At 38.4% G+C, this 22,823-nt stretch overlaps 1 protein-coding gene across 1 annotated transcript in view; it reads right to left on the minus strand.

Annotated features, from left to right (window-relative positions):
- LOC117901965 (protein outspread) overlaps positions 1-22,823 on the minus strand; it is a 126,851-nt gene that overhangs the window by 103,554 nt on the left and 474 nt on the right. The gene's annotated exons all lie outside the window — the stretch shown is intronic.

A 22,823-nucleotide genomic window follows, 5' to 3' on the forward strand; every position in this document is an offset into this window, starting at 1 on the left:
AAAGTGACATACATACATATTGGAAATATTGGAGGTTTTCTTTGTGGTAGATTAACCTAGGAACAAGATCTGATAGGTCCTCATATAAAACTTTAGAGATCTTAGTACGATTTGCATTATTTGCATTCTTTAATCATTGAGACATAGATAGACAAGTTTAAGAAAAAAAAAATTTTTATGAATATTCTGTGTGTTTAATGCATAATGTAAGAACATTTCCCGATATCTGATTGGAAAGTTTAAAATTTTCCAATTCAATCTCCATTTTTTTACATTCTTTCTATCACAGATCTGTGTGTTTCCAGTCCTTTTTCTACCTATTAAACCAGCATAAACTCTATAAAGAGTCTACCCCAACTGTCTATCAATCAACCAACAAATCTTCCCCGTCTACCAATTAATGGCCTTCCTCTCCTCCGCTCAACACTTTCTTCCACATTGGAAATTCTTAGAGCAAAACTCATTTCGAAATTAATAGCTTCACAATGTACGGGAAAACCTGTTAGCGCCAGAGCTCTGGCTGGCCGGCTTTCCGAGGGCCCTCTAAACGGCAAACAAAAAAGGTCAGCATTTTTTATTGACCCAAAAAACCATGAAAAACGCCAACGCGGATTGGGAGAGGTAGAGCCAAAGACAGGGCAGAGCGTCAAGTATTTCTATTTTTTATTATGGTAACACAATAAAACAGTTTAAATATCTCAGAGGTCATCCATGATAAGAACTGTGTGTCGTCGTCCTTCTCTGATCGCGATGTCTTCTGTCTGGGGGTCTGTCTCACGCTGATTCTAACTTTAATAAATTTTGATTTTATGGCCGCTATTTCGGATGCGATAATTGAAGATCGCCCACAAATCCCGATAACGGAGGAGCAACAGATGTGCGGAAGAAATTTGTGTTTGTTAAACTGACCAGAGTGATATAAGGAGATACCATGGCATCAATCATTTCCGATCAATTTTTGGAGTCATTTTACGAGAGAATTCCGTAATTGAATGTTCTTTCAGAGAATCATCATTAAATATAATAACATTCTCTCTATATACCCGTATATTTCCCTAAAAATACCAAAATGTAATCTTCTTACAACGAAATTTGTGCACGAATTTCAATATCTGCTCAAACCTACAATTTGCTGATCGTGAAACAAGTCTTAGGATATTTAAAATTTCACACTTCTGCGTGCAGATCCCAAAAAAAAACAATTATGGGGTACCAAAAAAAAGGTCGCTCCTCTCCAAACATAAAATTCACTTCAGAAGGAACAACATGCAATATGCAGGGAGGTAAGAAGAATCGTGTTGTCATGTATGTACATAATCTTTGAATACTTCGAAACATTTTTGGGAAACAAAAGCACATTCTAACTTAGTTATTAGCATGTAAAGGCATTATTTAAGAGTATTACATCGATTTTTAAGGAAGGACTGTTTTAGATTCTAAGACAGAACCACCCAGTTTTACTTTTAAAGGTCGAAAATAGTTCTTGTCGTTTACAAACTGTTCAATAAACCCCAGAAACTCCTCAAACACAGGGTAATGACGACCCAGCCAGCCGACTGCCGTGAGTGGAGTACACATAATAATAATATAATTTTCTATAATAGAACTCTATGCATACCTAGATGATAGAGAGAGACAGAGAGAGAGAGTAAACAAACGAGCGCACAGACCCTACCCTACCGATTGAGGGAACAGCACCGCCGACAACTACGGCAACAACAATAGCACCAACAGAAGCGCAGAGCGGGAGCAATACGAACACGAAGAAGAAGTTCAACAACCTGAAAAAGACGAAGAAGAAGATGAACAGCAAATACAAGAACAACAAACAGCAGCAGCACTCAGGAAGAGAGGGGGCGAGGCGGCACAGCAGCTCCATTGACAGAGGATGAAGAAATGGGGGGAGACACACAGAAACGACCTGAAGTATTGGTAAAGAGCACAACAGAGAGAGGAGCGAAGAGCTGAAAGATTACAACTAGCGATTACTCTCACTTACACTACCAGACACACACATACACATACGCCCCACCGTTTCCCCCTGCCAATCCACAAACGACGATGTCGATGATGATCAGCAAAAAGCAGAAGACGATGGAGCGGAGGTGAATCAAGAATCTCTGGATGAGCGAATTGGGGCGGGGGGCACAGTGGATCTGGGCGAAAATTGACCTGAAAAAAGGGCGCCAGGCAACAACAACGAACGGTACTTGGGTAGAGATGATAGCGTGTCGGGTTTCTATGCGGCAAACAACATGCAGGAACATGAACGAATATGCGCGATGCCTCCAACAAGCTTGGCTAGAAAATTATAAAATTAATGTACATATGTATGTACATATGTAGAAATAAAAGCCGAAAAATTAAATAAATACAGATATATGTATATATTTATAGTGAGGTGGCAAAGAACTGTCCTTACCATCACTACTTATCTTCTCTGCAACAAAGTCCGCAATAATCAAATCTTAAAAATTTCACAAATCAAATATGTAAAAATCAAATTGTTTTTTTCCCTCCCCTTTCAGACCATTTCAAAATTTTATTGATACCACTTCGGATATTGATTTATGCTGTATGGTAGAAAAGAGAGGCAGAAGTAGAAAAGAAAGAGAGGTAAAGAGAGGCATCACAATTACTGTGTAAAAACCTTGGGAAAGAAGATTTCTCAGAACGGAAGTCCGATAATATGCCGCAGCTCTTTTTAGTTGGGTGTGTGTTTGTTCTTTTACCGATTTTGGGTGTTTCGTGGTATGTATGTATGTATGTATGTATGTGTGTAAGTATTCATGTATGCATGAACTTTCTTAATTGGTTCCCAAAGTGCGGAAGCACACAGCGTGCGCACTATCAGATTGAAAGATACAATATGTACCTACAATACAGTTCGATTACCTTGCCTTTTGATTTTCGTCTGTGAAAAGAGATTGTGCCCTGAACCGAGTGTACTGTGATCGGTACTCATTCACACTCACTCGACTCCGTCGAGTCCCACAAATTTCCAATGTCCAACAGACTTGGCGCGTGCAAGAGACATCGATAAAATTCAATATTCGAATCAATTTGTTTAACAACTTCTCCAATCTTAAATGATAATCGTCCGTGCGGTGGCTCTGCTGCACATATGTAAGTACATATGCATGTAAATAGACCTTGTTAAATCGCAAATTCCACAGCATATCCAAAAGCAAACGCAAAAAAAACTCCACACACAAAAACAATTAGAAATGAGCATTGATTTTGTTATTTTTAATACCCGGCCCTCGAAGAGTAAATATGTAGGTACATATATTGTATTTGTGCGGACAAAATGTAACACAGAGAAGGAAGCGTTTCCGACCCCACAAGGTATATATGTACATATGTACATATATTCTTGATCAGCATCAATAGACGAGTCTATATAGCCATGTCTGTCTGTCCGTCCGTCCATACGTCTTGTTGAGCGCCTGGTTCTGTATCTGCATCCAGATGACTGTATGCTCAAACTGTTACAGGTGTACTTCAAAATTTCGCCCTGCCCCCTTCCGCCCACGCAAATCGCGAAAATCTGCTGTATTCACAATTTTGAAGATAAAAGAAAACTAAAAACGCCATTTGGTAGGGGAGAAAAATCACCAAAAGGTACAGATGTTCTTCTGAGTACCGGGTATTAAGGTTGTGACGCGTAAGAAGCGTCTTACACGTCTTCTCGTTAAAGCTCAAATTACGAATGCAAACAACAACAACACAAAAACTTATTCAATATTCACTATGTTTTAGTATAGTGAGTTCTCTACTTTTTGTATTGGGTATTGGTTATGTTTTATGAGCTTTGTAACGAAATAAGAATTTATTTTTTTTTGATCCGTGTTTTTTTTTTTAAGATATGACTTTTGCAGACAATTATTAAATTTCCTCTTTTGGGTACTTGGCAATCATATTTCAGTTACCTCTTATCGGTTGTTGAATCCGAAAATCCCAAGCAGGCTGCTGGACAGGACATGCTGTTATGTAATTATCATTACTAGCATTTGATCCACTGACGTTTGTTCGGTTCGGTTGTGGCAGCCAGATGAGAATTTAACGCTCAGCACCATGGCTTGTGCCGTAATAAGAATATGTCTACATTTTATGCAAATTCCGATTAAGAGTATTAAACAAATTAAGTTTTCAGCATCTTTCATCTCAGCCTACGTGCGTGCCCCTCAGACCGCCTACTAAACGAATTAAATGACAATAAAGTGGGGCACAGAAATACACTCCTACTGCGAGACACACACACATGTGAAGCTGGCAGCTGCCACATTTGTCAATTCGAATGAAAATTTAATGAAATGCAATGAAAATCGAATCAAATAAGCGTGAGTATTCACTCAAGTCAAAGGCCAAGCCCCAGGAATGAGGGATGAAGAATTTGCAAACAAGAATAATTTCTTGTATATAATGAATATTACTTAATTTGTGTTAATAGAATATGAGTGTATAATGCGAACGAATCTCTTGACTTTCATTTCACACACTTGGCTGGTAGATTCAGTTCAAGCATCAAATTAATGTTGAAGTGAATGATGGGCGAGGGAAGGACGCTACGACACGACATTAGCCCAATTCGCTCTGATGATTTATTACATTTTTTTCTAGGTTCTGTAAATTGTTTTCTGCTGTTTTTGTTTCTTTACGAAATTTATTTTCTCTTGTCTTTCTTTCATGTGGCTGAAGTGGGTTAATAACTGATAATACGGTGAAAAGGTAAACGCGACCCGAAATCCAGTGAACGTGCAAATTTGCAGCTCCAAAAAACGGCACTGCAGAAAACGGAAAAAGGAAACATATGTTAAAATTAATAATTGACATTATTTCCTTCAAGGCACTATGGGTAAAAAGCCCGAATTTTTGGCATTTATGTAATTTTTTGTGTTTAAAATATTTGGATGCGACTCAACTTTTCTGATTCCTAAATATCCAGATAGAACAAAACTGGTTTTAAAAGATTTTTACTTAGTACCATATGTTTTTTGCGCGCTTTTAAAGTGGGCTGATTTTGAGATACTTTGACTTGTGAAAAAGTGCGTCAAAAATTGAGCACTTGCAGCAGTAATTGTAGCTCGATTACAAAGTTTATATACAAGTAAAAATATGGAAATAACAGGTGGAGGTATTTAAATGAATTGTTAATGCATGTTTTTGTATAGTTGTGTGAGATTTTGTGGCTGATTTTGAGATACTTTGACTTGTGAAAAAGTGCGGCAAAAATTGAGCACTTGCAGCAGTAATTGTAGCTCGATTACAAAGTTTATATACAAGTAAAAATATGGAAATAACAGGTGGAGGTATTTAAATGAATTGTTAATGCATGTTTTTGTATAGTTGTGTGTAGTTATTTAATTGTCCAATGTTTTGTTCGTGTCTTTTTAGCTTGGTACTAACAATTGCACGTGTTTTCTGTGGAATATTACTTTTGCACAGCACACCACTGCACAGAACTTCAAGTTACTTGTTATTAACCAAATATTATAGAATCACGTGGTGTTAATGCTTTTTGCCCCTTTTCGAACAATTTTAAATTTTGCAAATGCTTATGAGTTCACTCATGCAGCGCTGCCGGAGGTCTGGACCAACAACAATCGTGAAGCAGACGCAATAAATGTTTTAATTTCAAGAGTATTGACAAAAACTGACTAACTAAAGATGAAACTATTACAATTCAAACACAAATTATCCAATTTATTGCTTAGTTAAGCAAGTACTAAGCGAAATTCAATTGTACGTTGAAGCGATTCCAATCAAATTTCCTTTAACCAAACAATCATTTAATCAGTCAATCAAATGTATTTTTTAAAAGTTCTAAAATGTTTTAAGGGATCTTTTATAATAATTAATTTTTTGAATACCTTTTTTTATAATAAATACGACGTAAATGTTCCAGTTCCAGTTTGTATGGGGGCGAGAGGTAGGCGGTGTCCAAATGATTACCTTTTTTTTCCGAAATTCTACTTTAGTCTAACGAACATTCATGCCAATTTGTAGAGCTCTAGCTCTTTTTGTTTGGTTAATGCCAAAAAAACAAGCTTTTTGCCCACATTGCAATGTGGAGTTCAGTTCAAAACGAGAAAGGACGTGTGAGACGCTTCTTACGCGTCACAACTTTTATACCCGGCACTCGGAAACGTCTCCTTCTGTGCGTTACATACAACCGTTATTCGCACAAATACAATATACCCTATTTACTCTTCGAGTACCGGGTATAAAAACTGTATTCTTTTGGAGCGCCTGTGGTGGGCGTTGCCGTAGTGTTAAGTTAATTAAATTTTTTTCGATTAATAAACGAAGAAATTCCGTATATTCATTTGAAAAATTGAGTTCCAGTAGTTGAAATATTGAGCCAAATATGGCAAATACATTTCAAAAATGATTGCTTAACCTCTAAAAATATATTCCCAAAAATTCATGAAATTGTAAATTATAAAAATAATTAAATAAATAATACAAGTTGACCAACAAATGTCCCCCTAATCTCATACAATTTTTTCGGCAAATGAAAAGCAGAATTTGTATTGTTACATTTCTTTTTTAATTCCTAATTAATTTCTGCTCGTTTGTCCATATTATTTAGGAGCATTTTTTGTTGCCCTTTAAAATGTTATTCATTTAAAATTTATTTGCCTTATTTATGACCCAGGGACCTGCCCTCAGATTTCCGCTTTTACATAAAGCTAACGCCGGGCTGCGATAAAAAATACTTATAAAATATAAATGCATAAACATTAAATGGAAATGATGACTGGAAAAAATATTATTAAAAATATTTAGAGGGGCGAAGTGAAACGAGAAGGTACCCGGTACTCAGACTACATCTGTACCTTAGCTGTTTTGTTCAATAGCCTTTACAATATTTTTATGTTTTTTAACATTTCCAAGAAGTTCAAGTAGACAGGATCCCCAATAGGACTTCTGAAGGTGATGGAAAACCATCCGCTTTTTTTTTTAAACTTCCCCCATTAGCCATACTTAAAGTTGATTTTCCAACCCATATCCCCATTCCTATACCATAAAAAATAAGAAATACCTTAAGAGCCTCTCAAACTCTGCGTTAAAGCTCCCTCCTCACATGATGATCATTCAATTCCGCATAGAAAGATGTAGAACGTATTTTTATGGTTTTCGTACATACCTTAAAAGAGAACAAGAAGTAAAAAAATGAGAAAAGAAGCAAAAGAAATTAGTAAAGATATGTGAAAAACGCATATGGTGTACGTGTTCCTATACGTTCTTAAATCCCACAGCCACCACAAAAAGAAAACGAGCTGGGTTAAGGGCAAAATATAGCCCCAAAATACATCATCAGTAGTAGCCCATCATCATAATCATCTCTTCATCGTCTTGCCATCTTTGTTCTCCTCATCTCTTTATCTTCATTATTTTCAACAATCTCTTGTTGCAAAATAAGAAGACATTTCTAGCTTTTTTTTGGCTCGTTTTTATACCTCGTTTTAAACCACTAAGGTACAGATTTACTGACTGAGTACCGGGTATAGAAGCGTCTCACACGTCCCTTTACGTTTGTTTTTTTTTTGGGTTAAAGATAGTTGATTCGACAAAGATTGTTGTTTGAAATTTCAACAGTCGACTAATTATGGCCAAGAAAAATGCTGCTGCTTGTTGGCTGTTGGCTGCTGCTGCCTATGATAAATGAAAGAAAAATTAGGGACACGCCAATTTGCAAGTCAACGTTTGTTGTGTGTCTCATGTGGCATGCCACCCCAAATACGGTAAAACGAGAAATATGTATATCTAAAATATCTTTAATTAATAGTAAAAAAGTCGTTAAAATTATGCAAGAGACGTGTGTGATGTGCAGAGCAGCTGCTCTATTTCTGCACAAATACAAGTATGGCAAACACCTAAATATTTTTCAAGAATAGTTGATAATTCGCATATCGCAAAACTCCACACACCACACAGACATTGTTGCACATATGTATGTATGTACATTGTGGCACCCACTATGCCCTGGCTCTTTCCAATTGTCGCCAAGATTTGGAAGCAGCAGCAATCGACATCGACCCAAACCGCCTCGTACGTACGCAGTACGAGGAAGGCGGAAAAACATATCGAAAACAAAACTCAAAAATTGCACATTTTTTACCGTGGAGGAGTCCAGGACAGGAGGTGGTTGGGTGCACACGTTGTCGTTTCTGGGAAGCTGTACTCCCACCCACTCCCATTCGTCACAGATTGCGGAGTCGCGTAGGGAAAATGGTGCATTAAAAATGCGCCAGAAAATATATTGAAAAATGTAGAAAAGAATTCACTTTTTGTTAAGGTTTTTGAATTTTTGGTAAAAAGTTGCAGCCTTTGATATTTATTTTAAAAATGTCGCGAAAGGGTGGTACTGTAATTTATACAGTTACACAAATACATTCATTGCAAATATTGCTTTCTCAAGGCTGGCATCAATGAGTTAAAATTAAACACTTGAACTACATTATGCAAATTTTAGCTAACATCAAAATGTTTATCTTTGCACCACTATCTATAACAGAACAAAATCTATGTAAGTAAATCTTTATTTAATGTATAACAAAGTTAAAGGAATTTTTTGATTTTAAATCTGAGATATTGTATTGATTTCAATTGTATTTTCATAATTAAATACCAATGAAAATTATGGCACACCAGTATTTACACCAAAATAGAACGATAGAATAACATTCATAAAATGTGACGTAATTTTATCATATTCTGATCCCCTAAACACTTAAACATTACACTCCTTCTTCCACTGAAACTAATTTCCATTTCTCTCAACGCTATATCCGCAGAAAATTGCATTTCATTTTTTGCACCCAAGTTGGCAGCTTCAAGTTTGTACGCCCTGACAACTCCCTTTACCCCTTTTGCACCATACAGCCCCACCATCAAATTTATTTGCATTGTAGCCTACACAAATTTACAGTAATATCTGACTGAAATTCGATTTACATTTCGCTTTATTACTCCCCTTTTTTATACCCGGTACTCGAAGAGTAAATAGGGTATATTGTATTTGTGCGAATAACGGTTGTATGTAACGCACAGAAGGAAACGTTTCCGACCCCATAAAGTATATATATTCTTGATAATCATCAATAGCCGAGTCGATAGAGCCATGTCTGTCTGTCCGTCTGTCCGTCCTGATGAGCGCCTAGTACTCAGAGACTATAAGAGCTAGAGCCACCAAATTTTGCATCCAGACTTCTTTATGCTCACACTGTTACAAGTGTATTTCCAAAATTAGCCCCGCCCCATTCCGCCCCCGCAAAGGTCAAAAATCTCCCACAGCCACAATTTTGAAGATAAAAGAAAACTAACGAGAAGGGACGTGTGAGACGCTTCTTACGCGTCACAACTTTTATACCCGGCACAAGGGGACGTGGCTCATTTTTGAAATACACTTGTAACAGTGTGAGCATACAGAAGTATGGATGCAAAATTTGGTGGCTCTAGCTTTTATGGTCTCTGAGATCCAGGCGCTCAACAAGACGGACGGACAGACGGACAGATAGACAGACAGACATAGACTCGGCTATTGATGCTGATCAAGAATATATATACTTTATGGGGTCGGAAACGTTTCCTTCTGTGCGTTACATACAACCGTTATCCACACAAATACAATATACCCTATTTACTCTTCGAGTACCGGGTATAAAAACGTCATTCCGTAGGGAATCTACATATATATATCAGATCACCGAATTGGGATCAGATTGGATCGTTATTATATCCAGAATGAAGAAATTAATTTGCAGTGGCTAAACCCACACAGTCCAGCAGCTTTTTTTGTTTTCTACACATTTTCTCATTCCACACTCTGATTCGTGTAGTGTGCGGCTCTACGGGAGGGGGGCGAGCTAAATGAGCGTGTTGGCGTAAGAAGTGTGTAAATGTAGATGTAGATGACATATGTAGAAAAAATTTAAAATGTCAATGTAAAATTTAAAAAATCACTAAGGACAGACGTACTACTGAGTACCGGGTATAAAAGTTGTGACGCGTAAGAAGCGTCTCACACGTGCCTTCTCGTTTTTTTTATTTTTTAGGGTGCGGCTTGCGAAAATTTGATCTATTGTGGGGAGGGGCCTGCCGTCCTTATAGAGGGGGTCTTTAGGAGTGTCTGCACACAGGCAAAAGTCACGAAAATTATCATGTTCACCTACGTAATTTAGCATGTGTTGTGGCGTTGGCGGCGGAGTTTTTGACTAAATGATTGCTTATAAATACATTTTTTATACCCCTTACTCGAAGAGTAAATAGGTTATATTGTATTTGTTTACAAAGTGAATGTATGTAACACACAGAAGGAAACGTTTCCGACCCCATAAAGTATATATATTCTTGATCAGTATCAATAGCCGAGTCGATTCAGCCATGTCTGTCTGTCCGTCCGTCTGTCCGTCCGTCCGTCCGTCCGTCTTGTTGAGCGCCTGGATCTCAGAGACCATAAAAGCTAGAGCCATACAATTTTTCATCCAGTCTTCTGTATGCTCACACTGTTACAAGTGTATTTCAAAAATGAGACCACAAAAGGGCGAAAACCTTCAAAATCTACAATTTTGAAGATAAAAGAAAACTAAAAACGCCATTACCCTATTAACTCTTCGAGTATCGGGTATACAAATTCTAAACTGCCAAATAAATGAAATGTATTTTAGATGATTTATCTAGCAGATAAAATCAAGCAAACAAACAACACTGGAAACCGACGAGAGACGCGCAAAACATAAAATTGAAAATTCTACCTGGAATGTGGTGTTGCAGAGAGCTTCAGCTGCACTTCCCCTCCTTCTCCATTGTGAACTACAGGCCGCACCCCGGTTCCATCACCTGCTGACTGCCGCCTGCCTGCCTGCCTGCCTGCTGCCTGGTGATTCCTATTGATCCGAAGACTTGACTCGTTGTTCGACTGCCGCAGCGCGACTTGGGCCGCCTTGATCACCTTGACCGCACACCAACAAAAAACAGCTAGATACAATGATGGAGAGCGGTGGAGACATAGATATACAGCGAAGGGTCGCGGCAGCAAAAGAGAGATACAAGACACAATTTATGTACATATCGCTGTCAAGACGGCCCAAACACACAAACAAATGGGCTAGAAAAATCTGCGCAGTGTTTGCCTTAGGATCATTCAGGATGGAAGGGCAGGCCAATAAAAAAAAATTGTGAATGATATTCCTCTTAGCTTAATGTAATTATGGTGAAAGGTGCTATACATCAATTATATCAAATAACACAGTAGTGTTCGAGTAGACGAAAGCGAGCTTTTTTTTCCTCAAGGAACCAAACAACTTTTTCTGATAGATTTTGGGCACGACTAAGTTTTTAAAGTCAAAATTTCGTAACAAATACCTCACAAAAAATAACCTTTTTTGCATTTTAAATCTTAATATTAATATTAAAATATCTTAATATCTACATCAATCAGCTTAAATCATCATCAATCATGTACTTAAAAATAAAGAAATCAATTAAAACGAATAAATAAAATATAAGAAACCTTAAAAGTTTATATTATCAAACTATCTAAAACATCACAAGATATTTTTATTTATTTCATGGCTACATTTCACACAGCTCTCGCTTTTTGACAGGTGATTTTGCCGATTTATTTGATTTCAAATATTTATTGATCAAGCAACAGGCTCAACATTCCACACGCTTCTCACTCGATCTTAGCCCTCAACAAGAAGGGACGTGTGAGACGCTTCTTACGCGTCACAACTTTTATACCCGGCACTCAGTACTACATCTGCACCTTAGCGGTGTTTTGTCAAATTTTACATTTTTTGTTCATCTGTCATCTACATCTACAACACTTCTCATACCAACACGCTCCTTTCGCTCGCTCCCCTTCCCTTGACCCACACACTGCAGACTCGCGGCATAGGCAGCGACGCGGCACTGCGCGAAGCAGAGTGTAAATGAGAGAATGTGCAAAAAACAAATATAAGCTGCGGGACGTGATGGGTTTGGCCACTGCTAATTAATTTCTTCATTGTGGCTATAATAATGCTTCAATCGTATCCCAATTTGGTGATCTGATCATCTGGTTATTCCCTACGTAATGGCGCTTCTTTTATTTTCTTTTATCTTCAAAATTGTAGATTTGGGAGGTTTTCGCCCTTTTGCGGGGGCGGAAAGGGGAGGGCTCATTTTTGAAATAAACTTGTAACATTGTGAGCATATAGAAGTCTGGATGCAAAATTTGGTGGCTCTAGCTTTTATAATCTCTGAGATCCAGGCGCTCAACAAGACGGACGGACGGACGGACAGACGGACAGACAGACATGGCTCTATCGACTCGTCATTGATGAAATGTAAATATACTTTATGGGGTCGGAAACGTTTCCTTCAGTGCGTTACATGCAACCGTTATTCCCCACAAATACAATATACCCTATTTACTCTTCGAGTAACGGGTATTAAAAATTCAACTTTATAAATACATGAAGTTAACGTTTTATGGTTGATTGCAAACTTCTTATACCTTGTACTCGAAGACTAAATAGGATATATTGTAGTTTTGATAAAAAGGGGATGTATGTAACGCTCAGAAGAACACGTTTCCAACCCCATTGGGTATATGTATTCTTGATCAGTATCAATAGCCGAGTCTATATAGCCGTCTCCGTCTGTGCGTCCGACTTGATGTGCCCCTGGAGATCAGAGACTATAAAAGCTAGAGCTGACGCGTACAAAGCGTCTCACACGGCCCTCCTCGTTTATTTTTTGGGTAGTGCTAAAATATGCTCACCAACAAATATTTGGCAAGCGAGAAAATACTCGTGGTATAAGGTCATAAGGAATTGTGGGGTTGAACTCATGAAAATTACTTTCCAAATAAGAACAAGTTCCTTGCAGAGTGATAGAGAGAGAAAGATAATTACACTACTTGACACGATTTTGCCGCTTCGATCCAGACCAAAATTTTTTGGGGCTTACAAATGGTATGATATTACTTTTTTTTCAATGGCATCATTTTTTTTTTATGAATTTAAAGCCCTCAGTCTATCAGAAAAAATCGGATTGGTTCGAAGCGGAAGAAAAGTTGGATTTTGTCTAGTAGTGTTATCAACAAATTTGTAGTCAAGCTGCCCTTCCGTCAACACGTCATCATTTTCCGCCAGAGAATTTGCGAAGTTCCTTTCTGTATGCCTCTGGCATGCCTGCCGCTCCCGTATCTGTGGCAAATCTAATGGTGTTTGTGCCACTCACTCAGTCTCTCTATCTCCATCTCTTTGTTGATATGTGCTTCTGACTGTCCCAGAGGTGGTGGCATGTGTAAAGATGCCATAACTCTATAGATGGCTCCACTGCGCTGGGAATTTGAACTGGAACTTAGCAAAGGGAATGAAGTTGGAGTGGGTTCCGTGGCAGCTAAAGAGGTAAACAGCAGGGAGCCACGGCAATGTAACTCTTGATTGAGCGACGAGTGGAAGAGAATAAGAATTCAATTATGCAGCAAATGTCACAAGGGGGGAAGAACAATGGGGATAACAGAGTCATGGACGAGAGTCACACCGCTCTCGTAGATCTTCTGCTGCCTGCCCCTTGATGATGGTTGATATATGAAGTGGCAAAATCGCTGCAGTTCCACAGCAAAACAAGTGGATGTTTGTCTCTCGACGTTGAATGCTGAATGTGGAGGATGGATTAGATTGGAGTGGAGAATGGATGGTGGAACTACCTTTAGCTACTGAACAGAATTAGCTTTCAATTTGAACAGCAGAAGAAACTGCAGCTGCAACAGCAGGAGACATACACGAAGGAAGCCACCGGGCACACGAGGGCATGAACAGATGCATAGATGGTTCTCTCTTTATTACAGTGGTTAAAAATACATTGGGCTAGGGATTGGAGAGAAGGATTAACTTGTTCTTTTAAATATGAAAGAAGCAAATGACTTTTGTGTTTAATATATGTATATATGTAAGGACATTTTCTTGTATCAAACTTTATCATCGAAATATAATCGTTAGAGCACATTAAGTATTTTGCCATTTCCTTGGGTTATCGATTAATTATCGCGCTTTAAGTAGATACCGATTATATAAAAAGTTATACTTCTCTACCGATTATTTTCTTTGAGGTTTTCATTAACCTTTTTGACCTAATCAAAATGCAATATTCCCACAATATTAACTTTCGCTCTCGCCGACTGTCTTTCCGTCGTTCGGCAGAACCGACTTAATTAAGGCATAGCGAAATAGATAAAATAGGTAGAAAAAAAAAGAATAGTAGCAAAAAATAAAATGCCGCCTAAGCAGCAGCAGCAGCGGATGATGTCGCCGGTAGTTTATAAACTAAACTCTTGAGAGGCGGGGAGATCATGAAGGAAGATCTGGAGATCAACAAGGCGACGGGACCTGGGGTTTGGGGAGTGGATGCCAGCAGCCCTCGCTTAGATCGTAATTTCAGAGATGTTTTGCCGACTTCCACTAGTTTTTTGTTGTTGTATGAAGACATCTAATAGCTAAAGCCGTGCAGCAGCAGCTGCTGCATAACGAAGCTGTTGGCGTTAAAAAGTTGATTTGGTTTAAGCTTTAACTTTTCCTTTGGGATAATGTTGCTGCTGGAATGATTGATGATTTGTTGTCTTTGTGATGCGGTAGTAAGAGAACCCAAGAGAAGAACATAGCGGAAGGCAGTGGTAGGGGAAGCAGATATAAATTTCTAGCGGGCATTGTCTTTGGTTCTTTTTTCGCTATCTCTCTCTCTCTCTTGAGTGACAGAGAAGTTCGTGATGATAATTGTGACACGGCTGCGTGCAAAAACAAAACAAACCAAAAACCAAAATAAATTACAAAGAGAACGAGAAAAACATGCAGCGATTGGCAAAGTCGCGGAGGAGTATGCAGACAATTACGGCCTTCCTTTGCATGCTAATTGCAGCCACATACACAACACATACACATACACAAAACAGAGCAGTCGATCGAAATGTAATCAAAAGTTAGAGAGCGATAAGGCGAAGCAGAGCAGCGTACAGCGAGAAGGAGGGGGGAATATCCACTAGCCACAGGCAGTTTTCTGGAGGCCTGGGGTGGATACTCTTTAAAAGCGAAAATTGCGTTCCCCTTCTTATTTCACTGCGCTGACCATTACTTAGTGTTTATTACTGAGTGTTTATTCTTATCCTCTAATTACTATCAAATAATACCGATTTTTATCGTAGCATTTCATTGAAAGTACATTACAATTAATATTTGTCCAATTATTTTGCGGTGGGTGATTTTTTAAGCTTATTTTTAACACTTTGGCTATGGCTACACTATGGCTGTTTCTACATTCTACATTCAGCAATGAAATATTTTTCATATATCCCTGGAGACTCAAATAGCTCTGCCTCAAAAAAGGCTGTACATATTCTAGTTCCATGCGAATTGAGCTGCAAAATCTAACGAAAATAACATATTCAAAAGGTTTTCCCTTGCAGGCTTGAGATCTATTCCTCGTTTTGGAAGGCGAAAGCGAGTGTACTTTTCATACCTTTCTTTTGGATTATGACGGTAGCTTGCGCCTGGCCTTAGACTGATCCACAAAAGCAAAAAAATAAAGTATCTTCTAGCAGGGAAACCAGCAGACTGCTGTTTGCTTTTGCTTTTGCAGGCTAAGCGTATGTATTTATCAGATAGGTCTATTGTTCTCGGTTGTTTATCAGGTCTTAAGTTCTTTGTAGTTCTTCTTTTTATGCTTTTCATGATGCTCCCAAAGGTGTTGCCTTCGATGTTCAACAGATTTACAGATAGAAAGTGAGATGAAACCTGAGGAAAAACATAAACTATAGATAGATGTCACAGGTTTACAAGGGTTCAATGCACTTGACACTCGAACGAGCGACTAATTAACCTACAAAAATGCAAATTTCAAAGATACTCCGAGACTCTGTACAATTTTTATGCCAAACAATCAATCAACGTTGGGGCTTTGGCACTTGAGCACGTCGCAACGAGGCGGAGGCATGCCACAGAGGAGTGTTGGGGTTTGGGGCAGGATGGAACTGCAAAAGTAATATTTATTATGTGTATACTTCTCTGACAAACAACACGAAGAAGAACTTGGCCCAAAGCCAAGGCAAAAAGAGGGGGCAGCAAGTGGAGTTACAAAGTCAAAGAAAAGAGGGGCAGCGGGGAGTGGCAAGGTGTAGCCACAGAGAGGTGCAGGAGGAAGAGTGAGTAGGAAGACCCCGGGTACCACAAAAGGGCAATAGGCGACCACGCGAGGGGCGACTGAAGAAAATGAGAATGAGGTTGAGGTCTAGAGAACCTCTCATGGTATGAAATGGGAGAAGAAGTAGAGAAGTCCGCAGAGCACTCCACTGGAGACCAAGTCTCGACTGATTCCTTGGCTGATTCGTCTCTCGTTTCTCGTCTCTTGTGGCATGCTGCCAATAGCTCAATAACACCCCGGGGACCAATTGAGATCTATCTGGTGGGATAGGCCTCTGCCTATGCAGCACCTAGGATCACACAACAATGGACAGAGGCACTGCAAACAGAAGAGAACAGTCGCCCGAAATGACACCCCATTCGGGGCAGCAGTGGCACATTATGGAATTTTTAAGAATTTGTTTTGCTGCTTCTTTGCCTGCCAAAAAAAGTAAAGATCTTCTTTAAAGTTGTAAAATATAAATTACCAACTATTTTCCCTTGCTGTTTTGTTCCACTGTGTTGTGCCCCTGTTGCCTGCCAATTGTTTTGCCAGACAAATAGACGGCCACCAGAGCAACCAACAACCACAACAACAGCAACAGAATCACAATTACTGCAATTGGGCTGCATGGGGGCCACTGCTTGTCGGGGCCAGGGCACCTGGTGGGGCGTCCAGTCACGCGCCTCAGCGCCGAATAAGCCAAAAAAACAATATTACTACGAGTTGCAAGATGTGATGTTTCTTTGCCTGCAAATGTTGCAAATTCTTTTGATCTGAACTATTAACAATGCCAAAATCATAATCTTCTTCATGAGGTCACAGAATGTAGAGTTGTTTAAGCTTTCGAGTGTAGGGACAAATTTATAATAATTGGATTTGGAATTCCGTTTGGACTATAGTGTTGTTTCCTACATTACCCCCTTTTTGAACCGAAAAATTACAAAGGAAACTCCACCTAACGACCACCTCGGCGGGCATCAACGACTCGAGACTCCATCGAATAGAAGGTAATTCGAGAGCCGTGTTAGGGACGTTTTTGCCGGCTTCATTAGCCTTCGTTCTGGGGCAGAGATCGACAGAGGCAGAGAGACAATGGCAACACAATTATGTGGCACAGGAAAATCAACCTGGAACCTGAAAAGCAAATGCGACATTGCAAAAGACACAAACAAAAGCAAAAGTGATGCTAAATTTAGAACAACTTCTGAAGGATGGGGCAGGCACAAGAGCGGGACAAGCTGGGCATGTGGTAGGACGCCTGTGAGGTCTTTTGCGTTGAGTAGCCGCAACTAGAGGAGGTATGCTGCTGGCTGCTGACGTCTTCTAATTGCCCTATGGGAGAACGGAAACCCAGATGAAGAGTTCGGGCACAAAGAGGGTTCTATTTTTACATATAAGAGATCTGGTAGGAAAAAAAACATGCAACATTAGCTGAGGGGGCAGGGAAATACATCTACAGAAACTGCTGCATGTACAGAAGGGGCACAACGCTCTTTGAAATGTGGAACAAACACAGATATAAAGAGATGCCTCTCCCTTTCCAGTGTCTAAATTTTAAATTTTGATGAAAATATGCTTGGTATATAAGAAAGTTTTTTGTGTGGATGATGGGCTTCTTGTATATATTTATTTCTTTATATCTATTATATTTCTAATATTTTCAATTAATAGATTATTTTCATAAGAAAGTCCACCATTCACTCACTTTCCTCTAAGAACACCTCGAATAAATAATAGTTCATACCAGTTAGGGTTTCTACCTTGGCTTTCCCCCACTTCCTCTCTGTTGTGGGCCAGCTGTGACCCTCACGTGAGCTCTACTTCCGTTCCCCTGCTGCCACTTGCCACTTGCCACAAACAGAGGGACAGTTGTTGTTGACACAGTTGTTCAACCCACTGGAGAAGGAGAATGAATTATTGACTCAAATGACTTTCGCACTCCACAAAAATAATAAATGTTTATTTACATTTTCCAATGTCTTTAGCACTTGACGTTAGCTTCGATCCCATCGGTTAAGTTAATATTTCCAGGTTTATTTATAGATAGAATTATAGGAAATACTGGCACAATAATTTATGGCTAGAGCTACTGCCATACTTTATACGGATAAAAGCCAGTCTTTTTCCCAATCTTTTCTATTTATTTCACGGCTGTCAAGTGTTTGTGTCTCAGACGGTGGTCTCTGGGGAAGAAAGGTCTCTCTCTCTCTCTCTCTCTCTCTGTTCTGTGAACTTGCTCAATAAATTAAATTCTAACAAATACAATACTCCGCTTAAGTGGCAATTTCACAATCGGAAACACATGTCAAGCATTTAGAAAACAAAATTTGTCTAAAAATTCAATTTATACAGGCTAATTCGCCCACAAAAATCAGCTTACGCCTGAGGCTTCTTTTTACTTTCATAAAATATTCACTGGTGATCAATTAAAAATGACTAAAGAATAAAATAATAAAAGAACTTCTAGAGAAATTTGCTTTTGACAAACGAATAATTCACTTTGCATTGCGTTTTGCTACTCAAAAATTATAAAAAGTTATAAAAAAGCAACTGTCAGGCAGGCCTGCCCTGCCTGTCAATGGCAATAATAAAACATTTCTTGAATAATAAACCATAAAATTAAGTTTACAAAAATCAGAGAATGAGAACGAATTTCGACTGAGCATCGAAAGACGAATGAGAGCACGAATTATTAGGGTTACAAATTATTTAAAAACAACACAAAAAAAAATCACACAGAAATTATACGACATATGAATTAATGACCTGACAGACAGGCAGCAGGAGGTGCCCCCAAAACGGAAAAAACGCAGCAAAAAAAAGTGAGAAGGGGACGTGTGAGACGCTTCTTACGCGTCACAAATTTTATACCCGGTACTCAGGATCTTTTGCCTAGCCCCCCTCCCCTAGAAGTAGAGAGTACATGAGAGAATGTGAAAAAAAGCTGCTGGACGGGGTGGGTTTAGCCACTGCAAATTAATTTCTCCATTATGGCTATAATTATGATCCAATCTGATCCCAATTCGGTGTTCTGATAGATATAGTACTTCCCTACGGAATGACGTTTTTGTTGCTGTGAGAGATTTTCGCCATTTGTGAAGGCGGAAGAGGGCGTGGCTCATTTTTGAAATTTAACAGTGTGAGCATACAGCCATCTGGATGCAAAATTTTGTGGCTCTAGCTCTTATAGTCTCTGAGAACTAGCCGACAAACAAGACTGACAGACGGACAGACATGGCTCAATCGACTCGGCTATTGATGCTGATCAAGAATATATATACTTTATGGGGTCGGAAACGTTTCCTTCTGTGTGTTACATACATCCACTTTGTGCACAAATACAATATACCCTATTTACTCTTCGAGTACAGGGTTTAATTATAACTAACGATTAGGATCTCCTTCAAGAGCATGTTCTAATATACTGGGGAGGAAACAATAAAGATAAGACGCCTTCTATCCGTTTATGGATTCTAATCTTCATTGTTTATCTGTATACAAGTTCTCTTCTCTAATTCTGTTCATTCTAGTGACTTGATCTCATTTGCATAGAACTTTCCAATGACTCTAAATATTTCAAATTTTTGTTGGTGTTTTATGGCTATTATTTTGGAGGCGAGAGCGGAAACCCAGAAGAAGAGTCCGGCCACAAAGAGGGTTCTATTTTTACATAATAGAGATCTGGCAGAAAAAAACATGCAACAGCAGCAGATGGGGCAAAGAAATACATCTACAGATGTATTTGCTTATTGAATACAAATTATACAAATATCCTACGATTACCATTGCAGGGCCTCAGGAGACCCACGAGACCTTTGACTCTGAAAACTATTCTGAATCTCTGGCGTTGTTTTCGAGGAAGATCTATGGTTCGGGCGTAGATTGCGTTGTTAAATTTCTAAACGATTTTCACTTTCTTTCTGCTTTCGGCTATCTTTTTTCTCTCTCCCTCTCTCTTTATGTCTTCCAAATTTTTTGATTGGTTTTCTTGTTATTTTAATTTGTATTTTCGGTGGCATTTTGTTTCCTCAAATTCTAAGACCAGATTTCAATGAAAAAAACACGATAAAGCGAGAGTTGTCCCTTTGTCGCGAAACAAGATGCCTTTAAAACAAGTTAGTGTGTAAATCTTAATCAAAAGTTTGTTTTTTTCTCTGAAATTAGTTTAAAAAGTGTGTCAGATCTACCAACAAAACTTAAAGGTGTTTATTAAGATATTAAGTGGTCGATATTTTGATTTGAAGAACATCATTCCTTTAATTTAACTTAAGAAATTGCCATTTCATAAAAACGAGGAGGAACGTGAGACGCTTCGTACGCGTAACAAATTTAATTCCCGGTACTCAGTCAGTATATTCATATGTACATATGTATGTAAATTTACATTTACATTCACATGTTTGTAACCTTAGTTATATACATCAGCAGAGATGTACGATTTCGAATTTTATATTTTACAACTTACACTGTTTCTACATTTGTCATCTACATTTCTTCACTTCTCATGCCAACACGCATCTTCAGCTGACCCCCCCTGCATGAGGCAGAGAGTGCGAGCGAGAAAGAATGACAACAACAAACAAGCAACGGAAAAATCAAAATCACATATTCCTCCGAAATTACACACAATTGTCAACATTTCACAGATTCCAGAATGTTGCACCAACAAAAAGTCTTTCACTTCTTCACAAAAAAAAAAAACAAAACAAAATTCTAAAACTAATCCCGATACATAAATTTATCTACAGGAAAACTTCTCAAATGTCAAAAAAAAATTATGGAGAGCATTCCTAAATAGGTACAGAAGAAACAGAAAAAGAACAGCACATAAATTTCTTTTACAAACAAAACAACAAAGCAAAAGACAGCACAAAATTTGTGACTAAATAAAGATATGTTCAGAGTAGCAAATACGGTGGAGCCTCTTTTCAGACCAGGGTACGCAAAGAGTAAATAGGGTATATTTTATTTGTGGGGAAAAAATGTAACACTCAGAAGGAAACGTTTCAAACCCCACAAGAGTAATCCCCACAAAGTATATATATTCTTGATCAGTATCAATAGCCGAGTCGATATAGCCATACCTGTCTGTTCGTCCGTCCTTATGAGCGCCTAGTACTCAGAGACCATAGGAGATAGGGCAACCAAGTTTTGCATCCAGACTTCTGTATGCTCACACTGTTACAAGTGTATTTCAAAATTTTGCCCCGCCCCCTTCCGCCCACCCACAATGGTCGAAAATCTGCTTTGAACACAATTGATAAGAGAAAACTAAAAATGCCATTCCGTAGGGAATGGCCATATCTATCAGATCACCGATCCGATTGGATCATTATTATAGCCAAAATGAAGAAATTAATTTGCAGTGGCAATCCCCACCACGCCCAGCTGCTTTTTTTTTTATTTTTTCCACATTTTCGCATTCTACACTCTGCTTCGTGTGGTGTGCGGCTCTAAGCTAAAAGCTCTAAGCTAAGAGCTTGTTGATGGCATAGATGGCATATGTAGAAAAAATGTAAAATGTCAAAATATATGTGTCAAATATATATGAACTGAGTACCGTGTATAAAAGTTGTGACGCGTAAGAAGCGTATCACACGTCTCTCCTCGTTTATTGTGTGTTAGAACAAAGGAAGAACATTTTTTGACTCGCTACAATAGTCCTGAGGGAACCAGGATGTAGCAGGTTATTTGTTTTTAACATTATATCTTTTGAATGAGCGCGCTTTGGTATCGTCCACGACACCGATACATCGAGTGGAGATACCAATAGGTTAAGTAGATCACTAAGAACTATCGATAAGCGGGTGATCGGGATTGCTGGAGGAAGGGGACCTTCGATTGTACTCATCGTGCGGACCGGTCGCATACAGAAGGAATTATTAAAAAGAAGAACTATTAAATAATAATCCGAATGTGTGCCTATTTCTTAATTCACCAAGGGCCGCCTACAGGTATCATATATTTTAATGGCGCACTTGACACCCAAAGTCCTTTTCTGAGATTTCGCAACATTTCTGTCCATTTTATGGCTAGTTTCAACAGATTAGTCCCATGAAATATAACGGTATATTGATAAGGAAGTGGATTAAAGCCTAAAATTTTCACTTAAGTTTGAAGTTTTTTTTCTCCCTTGATCAGAATTTTACAGGGATCGTATGGGAATAGCTTTTACGTAAAGTCTGAGTCTTGTCAACAATTTGAAGATGTTAAACCATTACCTAATTGCATCAAACAGGTCTGCAGCGAGCTTCAATTGAACCCTTTGAAATTCCTTTAATTTTAATGTAATTAAGGACTTTACCAACCAATTCCAAAAAAGTTTTCCACAAACATTATTAGTTAAGCTTCAAAAATCTTAAAAAAAATGCATTAAAAAGATTTTGAAAGATTTTGACTAATATTTTAGTTGAGTCTATTTGAGTGATCGCTAAAGCTGGCCGTATTTACGGGGTACTGACACAAAATAATTCATAAAAAAAACATTTTTACTTAGAAGTCTAATTCTTTCCTTTTTAAATAAGGAATAGAGTCCTGATTAATGGAAAAATATATTTTTTCCATTATCATTCGTAGCTGCATTTTTTAAACATATTTTCAAATTGAAAATTCTTGAGTCTATTCCAATGATTGGGAGTGTGTGTATG

This window comes from Drosophila subobscura, chromosome U (genome assembly GCF_008121235.1).
Source record: "Drosophila subobscura isolate 14011-0131.10 chromosome U, UCBerk_Dsub_1.0, whole genome shotgun sequence".
Lineage (NCBI taxonomy): Eukaryota > Metazoa > Arthropoda > Insecta > Diptera > Drosophilidae > Drosophila > Drosophila subobscura.